Below are 13,587 nucleotides of genomic sequence, written 5' to 3'. Positions count from 1 at the left end.
GTATGAGTATGTTCTTTGTGGGGAGCAGAGTGGTACTCAGTTTTGCCTACCGGTTGGCATGAATCAAATAAACAATGATCAGTCTTGAAGATAGAGGGGGCTGGGGATGAAGAATCACCAACATCAGGAATATATTTACCATCCAAACATGAAGCCAGTCTTATTCTGTCTCTCTCTCTAATCCTATCACTAAAATGCAGCTTCCTCAGGAAAAGTATCTGTCTTCCAAGGTGAGAAATGCTCTCATTCTCTTCTTTACCTTCTTGCACATCTACTAGGCCTCTATTAAACATGGTGCACCATGCTAATCACTTCTAATAGTGCTGATGCTCAAAACCATCAGAACTACAGCCTGCTTTAAAAAAGACTGTTTTATGATTCTCATAATTTATATTAGCAGAGGGTATTTGTTTGTTTATTGTCTCCCTCTCTCTCCCTTCTAGAATGTAAGCTCCGTGAGAGAAAGCACTGTATCAGTTTCTCTCATTCCTGAGTCTAGGATAGAATTAAATAGTTGTTAAATAATTAAGTAAAGACAGAGCGAAAGGTGCCTAGCAGAACTAAATGATCATTCCTTTGGGGGGAGATGTTCAAAGGCAATACATATGTTACAACTTTCTTCTTTTAATTGGCAGGGAAATAAGGTGCTGATGAAATGTTAAAAATCCCTCTGTGTTAGTGTGGCATACTCACTCAAACCTGCTGGCAAGCCGGCCTTCTGAGGAGCATTTGCTTGTGTGGTAGGACAATGGGTATAAAGGACACTTCTCCCTAAAATAATCTTCCCCGCTGGCCTGTGGAGATGTGTCTACCACTCCCCCCAAACCTACACCCACACTACTCATTCCTTAGGTTAAAATGAATGGTGGTTTTCCGATGAACTCTAGGAGACCAAGGGAAGGGGCTCTGGGGCCACATCATGGGTTGGAGGGGTGTCTCCAGTCCCCTCCCCACTTTAGCCAGGGAGTGCCACAAATTTCGCTTTACAAATTGTCCGCTTTACAAATTTCGGTCCGTGGAAAATTTCCTTTGAAAATGGGGTTTTGCTGCCCAAACAAGTTTGACGACCCTTCACCCTGAAGATTTTAAGTGTTTACTTACAGTCTCAGAGAGATTACACTTTAATTACACTTTTTTGGGGGGGCTATGAATACTTAGTTCTGAATTTAATTACAGGCTGTTGTGCTTCTCCTTATATCTAGACTTGGAAGAATGAGCTATCGGACGAGTAGCTTTCGAGGTGGGAGTAGGAGAGTTCAGGGAAGTTTCATGACTTGAGAAGTGACGATGAGAAGTAGACACGGAAGGAAGCGCCAGGAGCTCAGAAGTGGGTGTGGACCTAACTCTGTCACACTACAGTATGAGAAACGCCACATCGCTTTATTTTTCTAAATGAAATGAACGCATCCTTCCCCACTCAAAAAGGTGAAAAGAAATCTTATTCAGACATGTGTTTCAGGGATTTCAGCCTTCGTAGGGCGCTGTGAGGATCCAAGGGGCTTACATGGTACCTGGAAGAACCGAGGAAGGGACTCTGGTTTTCAGTTCCTCAGAGAATTGCTGAGGGACTCGTGGTTCTACGCCCTTAAGGTTTGTACTGAATAGACTACTCCACTATGTCTGATCCATCCCAGGGTGCAGTGTCATGGTCCCCAGAGTCAAGCTTTCTAGGTTGCCCCACACAGCCACTCTGTGGGATCCTGAGGATGTCTGAGATCCTGCCTCTTTCCCTGCTACGTGAGGGACATGGCAAAACTCAGCCCCCTTCTGAGCCTTGGGTAATGTCTCCTACATCCCCTGCTCCACTTTTACACCTCCAAACATTCCCCCCGCCCTGTGCCACCCCACTCTGGGTGATGCCACACGATCTCTGCTCAGTCCTTCCCTCCCCAGAGCTGGTCTCTCTCTTCTGAAAATGCAGAGCTGGTAACACAGATCCTGTTTGTTTTCTTTTCTTTTTTTTTTTTTTTAATGTTTATTTTTGAGAGAGAGAGAGAGAGACAGAGCATGAGTTGGGGAGGGGCAGAGAGAGAGGAGGACACAGAATCTGAAACAGGCTCCAGGCTCTTGAGCACAGAGCCCGACGCGGGGCTCGAACCCACGGACCGTGGGATCATGACCTGAGCCGAAGACAGACGCTCAACTGACTGAGCCACCCAGGCGCCCCCTGTTTGTTTTCTTAGTAGATTGCTCTATTACACAGATATTTTGTTCATGACCAAGGGAGCAAAGCACTCTGTTACCAGCTTTTAACATACAGATCTTTGTTCCAAAGCAGAATATGGTAAGTGGTCAGTAAATGCCATTGAATAAATGCACTTAGGGACTTCTTAACTTAGATAGTCTAACAGCAGAAGTACCATGGTGACTTTCTCTTTTATTTTCTGTGGTGCTCCTACACCTGCTGCCGAGACCAGGTCAAACGAGTTCCCTTACACAGTGCAACTCGTTAGTTGCAAGTCCCTCAGCGACTGGTATATAACATGTTTCAATTAGTGAGAAACTATCATTGTCAAATAAATGGCCAAAGAAAATCCAAAACAACTCCCAATTAAATGTCCTCAAGATTAAGTTACTTCTTGACTCATTTTTCTCTCTCTCTCTCTCTCTCTGAAATAAAGCTATGCTTTGATTCGATGGAAACTTTGCCATCTGGCCTTCAGCTTAAAATCCTGAAAATAAGAACTAAGTATATGTATCGCCTGACAGCATGATGGAGGGAGGATCTATCATTCTATAGAAAAACCAGTCATTGTGAAATTATCTAAAAATCATTAGCAGGAAACAAAAATAGTTCTGTGACTGGTGGCACTCTGATAGAAGAGAGAATATAGAGTTTGGAGAGCAGTTCCAGGTCAGCATTCAATGTCTCAAGTAAAATCGCAGTATAAAATAGAGTTAGACAAAATCCAGCTCAGATTTTAAATCTAATTAGACAGAGGAGAAGGTAGAGACAGAGCAGGAGAAAACGGAGGACGTTGGCTTTACGATCAGAGACTGACAGAAATAGACTGCCAAGCAGAAGTCTAAACAAAACTTAAAAAAAAAAATGTGTTCATTCATCATTGCAGAAGGAAGGGAGGGAGGGAGGAAAGAAGGGAAAACTTCCAAACAGGAATTGTCCAGTTAAAAGGATGTACTAATCTACTACCCCAAGCTTTAGTGTCTAAAAGTCCCAAATAGGGGCGCCTGGGTGGTGCAGTCGGTTAAGCATCCGACTTCAGCCAGGTCACGATCTCGCGGTCCGTGAGTTCGAGCCCCGCGTCAGGCTCTGGGCTGATGGCTCGGAGCCTGGAGCCTGTTTCCGATTCTGTGTCTCCCTCTCTCTCTGCCCCTCCCCCGTTCATGCTCTGTCTCTCTCTGTCCCAAAAATAAATAAAAACGTTGAGAAAAAAAAATTAAGAAAAAAAATAAAAGTCCCAAATAGAACCCTAAAACAATTTTATCAAAAACCACTGGAAAATAAGATGCCTACAATGATTGTGTTATTTATTATTCCCTGCACGTAAGTGCAATAACGTAACTTCAGCTTTCTAGAGAACGCAGACAATTTAGAAACTATATGCCTAAGCCAGTCTACCCTCTTGACAAGGCAGGTAGAGATTCCTACTCAAACATTTAGGTTTTACAGAGGGGGGAGGGGTGCTACTTTCTGAGTTTGCTTTAAGAAATAAACAGTTTATTTTCCAAACAAGAATGATCATTTCATGGTGCTTTAGAACATTTTTGAGATTTTCTCCAAACATAAGTCTGTCTCATATGACATTTTGCAATTATTGATTATGAATCATGAAATGAAAATGATGGAACAATATGTACATTACATTGACAATTTCAAACAAATGTAGGGTGTTTTTTAGAAAATAATTATATGTCTGCATATAAATCTAGGAGAACTAAAAGAGATACATATTATTTGGAAAGAAAGTAACAGTCTCTTGCATTCACAGGGTAGTATCTGAAAAATTATACATACTAGCATTTTTCCTGACCTTTATTACATGTGAAAGTCGGTCACAACACCTATGGAAAGACTTAAGAGAAAGATAAACAGACAAAAAATAATAATAAGCTTGAAGAGCTATTCCATGTTATTTTTCTTACTTGTTAAGCTATACAAATTGGACTGATTTCATTTTATAAGTTAATAGTTCATGGATTTAATTTTCAACTCACCCAAACTTATTTTTAATCCTGGTTTCTTTTACTTCAGCTCATTTTATGTGTTTTATATAATGACAATCTAAAAGCTGGAATAAATTGCTTATGATGCAATACTATTGTGGCCTGAGACCCAGACATAGAATAGACATATATATTTAGAATTTACCCTAAGAACTTAGAGGAAACGTCTTTCAAGAAGAGATAACAGTTCTATCTTATTGTCTAAAAATTCACCTCAAATCCCATTTAGATGGCTTTGTATCATTTTCCCACCTACTCCCTATTGTTAATTATTATAATTTACAGTATCCCAAAGTACTCTCATCTTTAAAAAGTCACTAATCTTCAGGATACTGTAGGATCTCACTTATCTTCCACATCAGATAGCCAGTACTGAGTGCTGAGATTCTCAAGCCCTCAATTAGAGCTCTGCCCCAGACCTTCTCCAATCTCCTTCCTCTTAACAGATGGCAACAAACCCCACTCACTTGCCCTCGGACAGTAGCCCGTGGAGACAGCACACATTCCATTGCTTAGGTCAGGGCAGGGGTGGGAAAGCCTAGACACTTCCAGTTATCCGACCCTTCAAGCTTAAACCACCCCACAATGATCAGGAAACTTCAATCCTAAATGGTATCGTGATTAGAAGAAAATAAATTAATGGTTAGTTCAAAACACTCACTCTAATAACCATACTGATAGTGACTGGATCTAGAGGCCAGAAAAGTAACTATTCACGATAATGAACCTGATATGAAAATAAAAGTAATCGTGGAGAAAAAGTATGAACTTGGATTTAAATTAAGCGATTCATGCTAGTTTGGGTGACTTATGTAACCTTTCTGAGCTTCAGTTTCCTTATCTGAATCCTACCTGCTTTGGTATGGCCTTTAAGAATATAGATCAGTAATGGATAGAAAGCACCTGGAATGACCAGCATGCTCTGTTTACTAAGGTTGCGAAATGCGTAACTCACTTCCGGAAGATGGTCATCACCGAGTGTCGAAAAACGCCTTGCGCTTCAAGGGTTAACCTGTGAGTAACTAGAGGGTCCCCTTTCCCAACTTTAAAGGGATATAGCACTGCCTCCTTGGAGCTGGGAGGTGGGGGCACTGGATTCTTTGTAACAACCAAGATAACTGGAAAAGAGCCTGCTTCTGAAGAGATGACACACACAGGAACCAATATAACAGCATCTAGGGATAGAATTCCTAACTTTTCTTTGGCTCAGAGACAGAAAAGGAAGTCAATTGCTCCAGGAAAGTTGACTTTGACTGTTAAAGCATTTGTGTTCTGCTAGATGATTTACATACTGGTGGAACACAGAGGTCCCTGAGTTCTCTCTCCCACTGCATGCCTTTCACAGCACAGCCACATAAAATTTCTCCTAGTATCCCTAGTTACCAGGATTGTATATCGCAAAGCCACACAGACTAAACCTAACACAGAAAAAAAAAAAAATCAACCTTGCCTAAAACTAAATATAAGCACCATTTAATTAACTTGCATTCCAGAGTCGTAGCTGCTAGTGCACTGAGACTAGAAGATTGGGTACACAGCACCCAAGGGCTCAGAGGGATGGGGGAAAAATAAAACCTGCTAACTTTTTTTTTCCAACATTTTCATAGGATTCACATGTTTCTTTGTACAGGTAAACAGGAAGAATGTCTCTGTGAACAAGATATAGTGATCCAATTGGAATGAGCCAAGGAAAGGAAGAAGTGAGAGGCTGGAATGAGGCTGCAGTTTCAGGAAAGCCATACAGGGACTAGAAATGGATGGCAAATAATTTGTCATTAAGATCGGCCCTGAGTCAAATAGGAAAAGCTCTATGTTATCCCTGAGAGGAGGAAAGACCTTAGAGCAGATAATGGAAAGTCACAAACTACGTGTCTATCACTATAAACTCTCAACACCGCAGTCTGAGCAGTAATGTAGTCTCATCTAGAAATATTCCACTGATCAATCTGATGTGCTTAAATTAATCCTGGGAAACTTTATGCCACAGGGATCAGCTAACGGTAGATGGGTTGGGGGACCGAGCTGAGCAAGGGGGTGAATACCGTTGGAAAAAGGTCCATTTGCTGCCACTTGCCAAAAGGGTAGGGAATGTGCAGTTTCCAAGCAGGCATACTCAGCACACAGGCTCTGGGCAGTGCTACAGGGAAGTCTGCCCGAGACCCCCACTATGCAAGAGGTTGTAAGGATGCACAGGGAATTCTAGCTGGGAGATGGCTCTTTTCCAATGGGCACCCTTGCTTGTGTCTTTAACCAGGTAAATGTGATATCATGAAATCCCACTTCTGCCAATTATTTTTTCTATTGGTTTTCTTCCTTGTTGATTTATTGGAGCCCTTTTTGTTCCATTTTTTCTTTGTTTTTAAAAAGCTTTTAAATGTTCATTTATTTTGAGAGAGAGAGCATGAGCAGGGGAAGGGCAGAAAAAGGGAGGGAGAGAAAAAGAATCCTAAGTAGGCTCCAGAGCCTGACGTGGGGCTCGAACTCCCAACTGTAAGATCATGACCTGAGCCGAAATCAAGAAGTGGACACTTAACTGACTGAACCACCCAGGAGCCCCTATTTGCCTTTTAAATTCATAGTCCCTTGAGCTATACAAATGTTTCACAGGTGAAGCCAAAAATCTTTATAAAATGTATGTATTTGTAAACCATATCTATATGCATCACAGAACGGAAACTCTAGGAGGGCAGTAATTTTTGTCTGATTCCTGCTATGCCATGGGTCATGGAAAAGTGATGGACACACAGGTGGGCTGAATAAATGTGGTATTCAACTCAGAGCCTTTTCTAAAGCAAATGGAAAACATCCCGGCCAAATCAAGAGACGTTTTGGGGTCAAAATATGCCAAAAATAGGCCACAGAGACAGAAAATCCAGGTTAGCTTTCCTAATAGTCAAAACTGATTTTGACACGGTCATAGGGGGTGGGCTACAGGCTGACTGACTTCTGTTCAAATAAGAAAGCTTCCCATATTGTTGAAATGGTCAAAATACAAAATATTTAGCCTGGTCTGTATTTAACAGAATAGGAGAAAGGAACTCTTGAGTCGCTTTCCAGATTTAAGTGTCAGCCAAACACCAAGGGGAATAAATCCGGTGACTGCTTTCAAGCCGGTACCTTCCTTAACACCAACCACCAGAGGGAGACCCCACCACCAAGCAAACTACAGAGCCTGCCCTATACTTGCGGGAAGTGGCCAGGTGTGTGAAAGTATTTGAAAACAACAGTCTTTTATGGGTTCTCAGCATTTCTATTAAACATCAAATCACAGTGTAATTTTGCATTTTAACTACAGACGCCAAAAATACGGAAACCTCGTAGACCTGTGCGTATGGAACACTAACACGTACTTTGTGCATTTGTTTTGGAATTGACATTTTCCATTCTCATAACAACCAAGAACTTTAGAGATCCAGTTTTGACTCCGACGGTTTTCTTTCAAATGGCTTTGTATACATTTTTAGGATTGTAATCTATCCATAATACGATTTTTATGGAACTGAAACGGATTTTTTAGCAGGCGATCTCATTACAAGATAATCAATCTCATTACAAATGCCTGTTAGAACGTCTCACCGCGGCATCCAGATCGAAATGAAACTTCGCAGCTGTAGCAAAGTTCTTCTGAAATGTTAGCATCATCAGCTCCAACCCCTCTGCTCTAAGAACTCTGAAGAAAAACTGCCAATTTTACTCAGCAAATACCCTCCTAAGAAACTTTTGTGACAGCCATTCCAGAGCTGTTTACAAGTAGACAGAAAACGAGGCCAAATGTTTATGAAAGTTGGCTTGATTCGAAGGGCTCCTGGGAGGTCTCTCTCCCTAAAATATTTCCCAACTGAAATTCTTCAGTTTGGATTTCACTCATTTAACATAAGCCAAAAGTCCTCAATTAAAAGGCAGTTCCTTGGGACTCCTCATTTATTCAACCACCAAGAATTCCACGAGGCTGTCTGCAGAAGGCATAGTGCAGGACATGGCAGAAATCATAAGGCCTTGCAGAGACCATAAAAGATGAAGGCAATATCAGTGACTAGTACCTCTGGAGATAGTACTTTATATATTTATCTTGTGTATTTATTTTTCTTTAAGAGATATTGGAAACTTAACATGAAATATAGGAAACGGTGGAATCTAAAGATTGTGACTCCATCAAGGACATACCTGGGTAAGAGCCCTAGAGGACCAAGAGTCAAATGGGATCTTCAGGAACCAAAGATGTCAGGGAGGGGAGTAGCAGTGAATGACATGGGAATAGATGAGGAAGAAAGTCTTTTGCCTTGCTGAAAACTCCGTCCAGGATCAGACCCCCATGACTTTGTTTAAACTAACACTTACCAAGAACTTTCTATTTACCAGGCAAGGTCTTAAAGGATTTACCTTCATTTTTCCTTAGAACACAGCCATGATGGTGATAACCTCATTTATCAGAGGATGAAACCAAGGCTTGGAAAAGTTAGGAAATTTCCCCCATAACACAGCTAATAAGTAGCACAGCTCCTCACTAAAACCCATGCAGTCTGACTCAGGAGCCTGTACCCTTAATATAAACACTCAAGGGTGCTGTGTTAGTTTCCTATTACAGTCATCAACAATGATCACAAACTGGGTGGCTTAAAACAATGGAAATGTATTCTCCCACTGGTCTGCAGGTCGAAGTCTGACATAGGTCTCATTGGGCTAGGATCAAAGTGCCAGCAGGCTGTCTTTCTTTTGGGAGGTTCTTAGGGGAGAATGATGCCTTCCTTTTCCATCTTCTGGTGGCTGCCCCCATTCCTTGGCTTGTGGCCCCTTCTTCCATAAGGAAAGCCAGCCACATAGCATCTCTTTGCTCTTGTGTGTGCTTCACATCTCTTTGTCTGACTCTTCTCTTCTGCCTCTCTCTTCAACTGTTAAGGACTCCTGTGATTACAATGGGGCCGCCCACATAATCCAGAAGAATCTCCCTGTTTTAAGGTCAGATGGGTAGAACCCTTACTTCCATTCTTCAACTTTAATTCCCCGTCGCCACGTAACCTAACATCTTCACAGGTTCCAGGGATTAGGATATGGACCTCTTTGGGGAGCCATTATTTGGCCTACCACAGATGCCTTAACATCTTACTCTATTTGTGTGCCCCGTACATATGAACAGCCACCTGCAAATGACTGGCTCAAACAGATGTGCCTTCTGTCCCACCTGCTGACTGCCCTCCTCTTCCTCCTTCCCATTCCCTGTGTCAGAGATGCCCTGGTCTGGAATCTCTAGTCTCAGTCCTTGACTCCAGCCTGATTCAGTCAATTCTAGTGTAAGAGGAGCCCAGGGTAGCAGGCATCTTGGCTGCACAAAATCACTAGGTGGATAATTGCTGTTTGATTCTATTCCTGTAATAAGAGTGTTCGAAAGACTCAGGGATGATACTCTAAAATGTAAATGAATCTTCTATCGGGCTTTGGTGCAATCAAGAGCTATATCTGTGCTTTTGTAGCCATCAGTTACATGTGTTTCTTACTTTCTGAGTAGCCAAGCGCCAAGCAAAAGGCCTGAGGAGGAGCATGGCCTTGACTCTTCTCACTGTTTCATTCATCATTAGTAACCAAAATCCTTTAAAACCTGCAAAAGAACTATACGTAGCAGGCATAGAAAAGGCAGAAAAGAAAGCTAAGCAGATAAACTAGTCCCCCAACCTGTACAAACTACATAATGTGCAGGGCCCAGTGGAAACTGAAGACACAGAGGCCCTTGCAGGGAAAAAAAAAGTGCTTCAAGGACACTAAAATACATATTTTCCTTTAAAAATACTTTATTACTTATAAAACATAATATCAATAATAGTGATATATGAAGAACAACATAAACTTACAAGTAGCACAAAACATATTTTTGTGTCATAATTTAATATGATACAATAAATAACAAAACACTATTGGGGCGCCTGGGTGGCTCAGTCGGTTAAGCATCCGACTTCAGCTCAGGTCATGATCTCATGGTTTGTGGGTTCGAGCCCTGCATCGGACTCTGTACTGACAGCTCAGAGCCTGGAGCCTTCTTTGGATTCTGGGTCTCCCTTGCTCTCTGCCCCTCCCTGCCTCGCACTCTCTCTCTCTCTCTCTCTCAAAAAAAAAAATAAACAAACATTAAAAAAAATCTTTTTTAAATAGCAATACCCTATTAATGTGATTTTTCTGGCTCACTTTTCTGCAAATTCATGTATTAATTTAATGTTTAGCAACATTATTTTTAGTCTACATAAATTAAAATAGATTCAGTAAGTAGCTCAACAAAAAAGCAAGATTGCAAATGATTTTTGTTCGTTCTTAATTTTGACAAGAATCTTTGGTGCAAATTTTACTCTTTCTGTTTGCAGTATTTATAGGCTGTGACAACATTAGGATAGATGTCTGATAAACCGTTCGGAAATACAAATTTTAGCATATCTAGAGCTGATGATTCTCCAGGAGCAATTTTAATAAAAAGATTTAACTCTTCATATGAATCAGTTTCATGGAAGTCTGAATTTTATTTTAAATGTAAATTTATACAATGATATTTTGATGATTCTTCTGATATTCCCTGTAAATTGTGGAGATCATAAAAGAAATCAAAAAGGGCTTTAAAATGTATATACAATTCAAAATGCCTGTTTATACATTCTATAGCCGTATTGCCAATTTTATGTAAAATTCTCATTTTCAGTTATCTTCCTTGTTAACAAATGGTTCATCCAAAGTTCATATGAAAATAGTGTTCTTTTCCAATGACAATAGTTAAATGTGATTTCTATTTATAAGCCTGTGGATATGTATTTTGCAATGTTTCAGCATTCAAAACCAAGGATTTTTAAATCCTTGAAGAATCCTAATAACTCTGATTAATGCTTTATTGCAATGTTCATGTGTACGCTTTTATTGTGTGATAATTTATTACAAAGCCAGCTGCCCAAGCACCAGAAGTTTCCGTCTCAAGGTTCAGGCTGTAGAGTTAATACTTATGCAGATGCCCCAGGGACAGGCTCCAGGGACAGTCAGCCCGGCTGACCTCCCACAGGTTCTTGGGTGGAGCCCCTCTTCTAGCCCAGGGCCAAGGCTACCACTACACCCTCAAAACCTGCTTTGTTGTGTTTCTGTTGTTGTGGCTGTATCATGGCCACCAATGGGGACCCAGGTCCTGACCCGGCCACCTCCAGATGATCCTCAGGCATATGCATGTGCTTTGAGGCACCAGGCCAATTGCTCAGCACCCACACCGTTCACTCGCCATGCCTGTTGGCATATGCCCACATGTGCACACACTACTACCTAGCATATCTCTGCCACTCACACCCCTGCTCCATTGTCCCATCCAACCTCATCACAAAGCACAAGTATAAATATAAAGTTATTAGCAATTTCAAGACGGTGACAGCATAGCCTAAAACCAAGCCTGGAACCCTTCTGACCTTAGGGTCCTGTGCCACTCACTGCACAGATCACCAGCCATGAAACCAGCCCTGCCTTCAGCCTTCCAAGGGAAAAAGAAAGGCAGGAGGTGAAATGGAGATGAAAATCTGCAACGAGTTCTTCCAAGAAGTTACAATGGCAAGGGGCCCAGCGTCCCACTCACCCCAAAACCTACCCTGTGTTACTCGCTGTATCCAACCTCTACCCACATCTCTTCTGCCACAGGCACCAAATTCAATCCCGCCAGAGTTCCTGTCTAGACGTGGGTACCACCACCAGGATATGGCAAAGACTGCTGGTTGTTCATCCTAAAACACCTCCACCTTTGTTGTAGTAATGGAGTTTGAGGTGCCCCTATGGCTGACCAGCTAAAGACTACATATCTTAGCTCATTTGTGGCTCAGTGTGGTCATGTTACTAAGTTCTCAGCAATATATTATAAGCAGATGATTCTTCTATTTTGCAGGCTTAAACGTGACTGGCTGCCATGTGCTTCTTCTCTTTGCCTTCCCATAAGATGGAACACAGCTACATGGCTCAGCCAGCTTCAATCACTCAGATAAGGACCATAATCTAGGAACTGGAGAAGCAAAAAAAAAAAAAAAAAAAGAAAAAGAAAGAAAACTGGATGGACCTCAAGTCTTTGGATGAGTTCACAGAGGAAGTGTGTGCTTACAAACTGGAAAATTCATCTTGGTTCTACTGCTTAACAGAGAAACAAAGTGTTGTTTCCTTTAAGCCACTGTATTTCAAGATCTCTTTTGTTACAGCAGGTTAGTTTTTCTATAACTGATATGAACGGTTTGAATCTGGGGGGGTTTCGTTCCCACTGTCCATAAGGAAGATCTGAGAATAAAGCCAAGTCTCTTGTAATAAATATAGGATCCAAGGAAGAAGGTGGGCCCACTGCATCCCAATGAGGACTCAGGGCGTACCTTCCCACACAGACATTCATTTACACATGTTGGCTATGAGTCCAATAGACTTCGTAATCCAGTTCAAACTAGAGATGTACCCACAACAGAGCTTCTATGAGAAAATATCTTTCATGTTTGAAACAACTAATCTGCAAGTATATCTTTGAAATATAGCCCATTTATTAGCTGAAGACTGCCAGTAATTCTGTATCTGCCTTATAGTGAAGATTAATGGACATATTACATGCAAACCATTATGCATAGCATCTGCCTTCAAATGAGCTTTTAACATATTTAGCAGACTATTACTGACATTATTAAATCAATATCATAATATAGGCAGCAAGGAAAGGAGGAATTTACTCTAAGGAAGTATAGTGCCTCAGGCTTTTGGTATGACCCTCACAGTCAGAGGTATGAGGGATGAATGATTTAAATATTTCCAGATCTCTTAACTTCCACAAGTAATTCCAGCGCATTTTCCCCAAACTAAATAGCATCAAATATTACCTCAAAAAATGTTTGAGGTTTTAAAACATTTCCCAAAGTAGACAATTAGAAATGATGGGTTAGAAAATCAACATGGCCGGAAATGCCTACACGTCAGGAAGAAGAAACCAAGAACTGAATACAAGAGAGAAACATAAAAGGAAGGGCCACCATCCACTCCCCCCACCTCTGCAAGAGCCTGCCAGTAGAAGAAATGTTTACCTTCTGCAAATTCACTTTACAGTCAATAATACGCAATGGATCAAAGCAAGATGGTTTTTAGAAACCAAAGTCTCTACTTTGGAAAAAATGAAAACAATAAAAGGAAAACAATAAGACCTTCTTTAGAGCCATAGGGAATAAAAAGAGGTAGTGGGAACATGTAAGACTGAATGAGGTGTGGAGAAAATCTGGTAATACACGAAACTGAAAAGTCAGACTTTTAATTACTTCTCTCTAGAGCCCTGTTTTCAGAGTGTGAACACTGACTAAGGCAATAACAAAGAGCAGAAAAGTGAGATGAAATCGGTGAAAATCTGGAGAAAGATTTCTCAAATACTCGGGACTCGGCAGTATT

At 41.2% G+C, this 13,587-nt stretch overlaps 1 protein-coding gene and 1 long non-coding RNA gene across 13 annotated transcripts in view; one reads left to right on the top strand and one right to left on the bottom strand.

The window, feature by feature from the left end:
* Positions 1–12,213, top strand: part of LOC125164669 (uncharacterized) — a 28,228-nt gene extending 16,015 nt beyond the window's left edge. Inside the window, exons 2-5 of one of the 2 annotated variants that reach the window (XR_007151852.1) lie at positions 1,203–1,425; positions 5,120–5,199; positions 5,816–5,885; positions 12,071–12,213. This is a non-coding gene — a long non-coding RNA (uncharacterized LOC125164669). The remainder of the gene's footprint in view (positions 1–1,202; positions 1,426–5,119; positions 5,200–5,815; positions 5,886–12,070) is intronic. The other variant, XR_007151851.1, reaches the window with a different exon arrangement.
* The window catches only part of CORIN (corin, serine peptidase), a 259,284-nt gene that overhangs the window by 115,185 nt on the left and 130,512 nt on the right, over positions 1–13,587 (bottom strand). The gene's annotated exons all lie outside the window — the stretch shown is intronic.

This window comes from Prionailurus viverrinus, chromosome B1 (assembly GCF_022837055.1).
Source record: "Prionailurus viverrinus isolate Anna chromosome B1, UM_Priviv_1.0, whole genome shotgun sequence".
NCBI lineage: Eukaryota > Metazoa > Chordata > Mammalia > Carnivora > Felidae > Prionailurus > Prionailurus viverrinus.
Note: the sequence above shows the minus strand (reverse complement) of the source record. Positions and strands in the feature narration are given on the sequence as shown.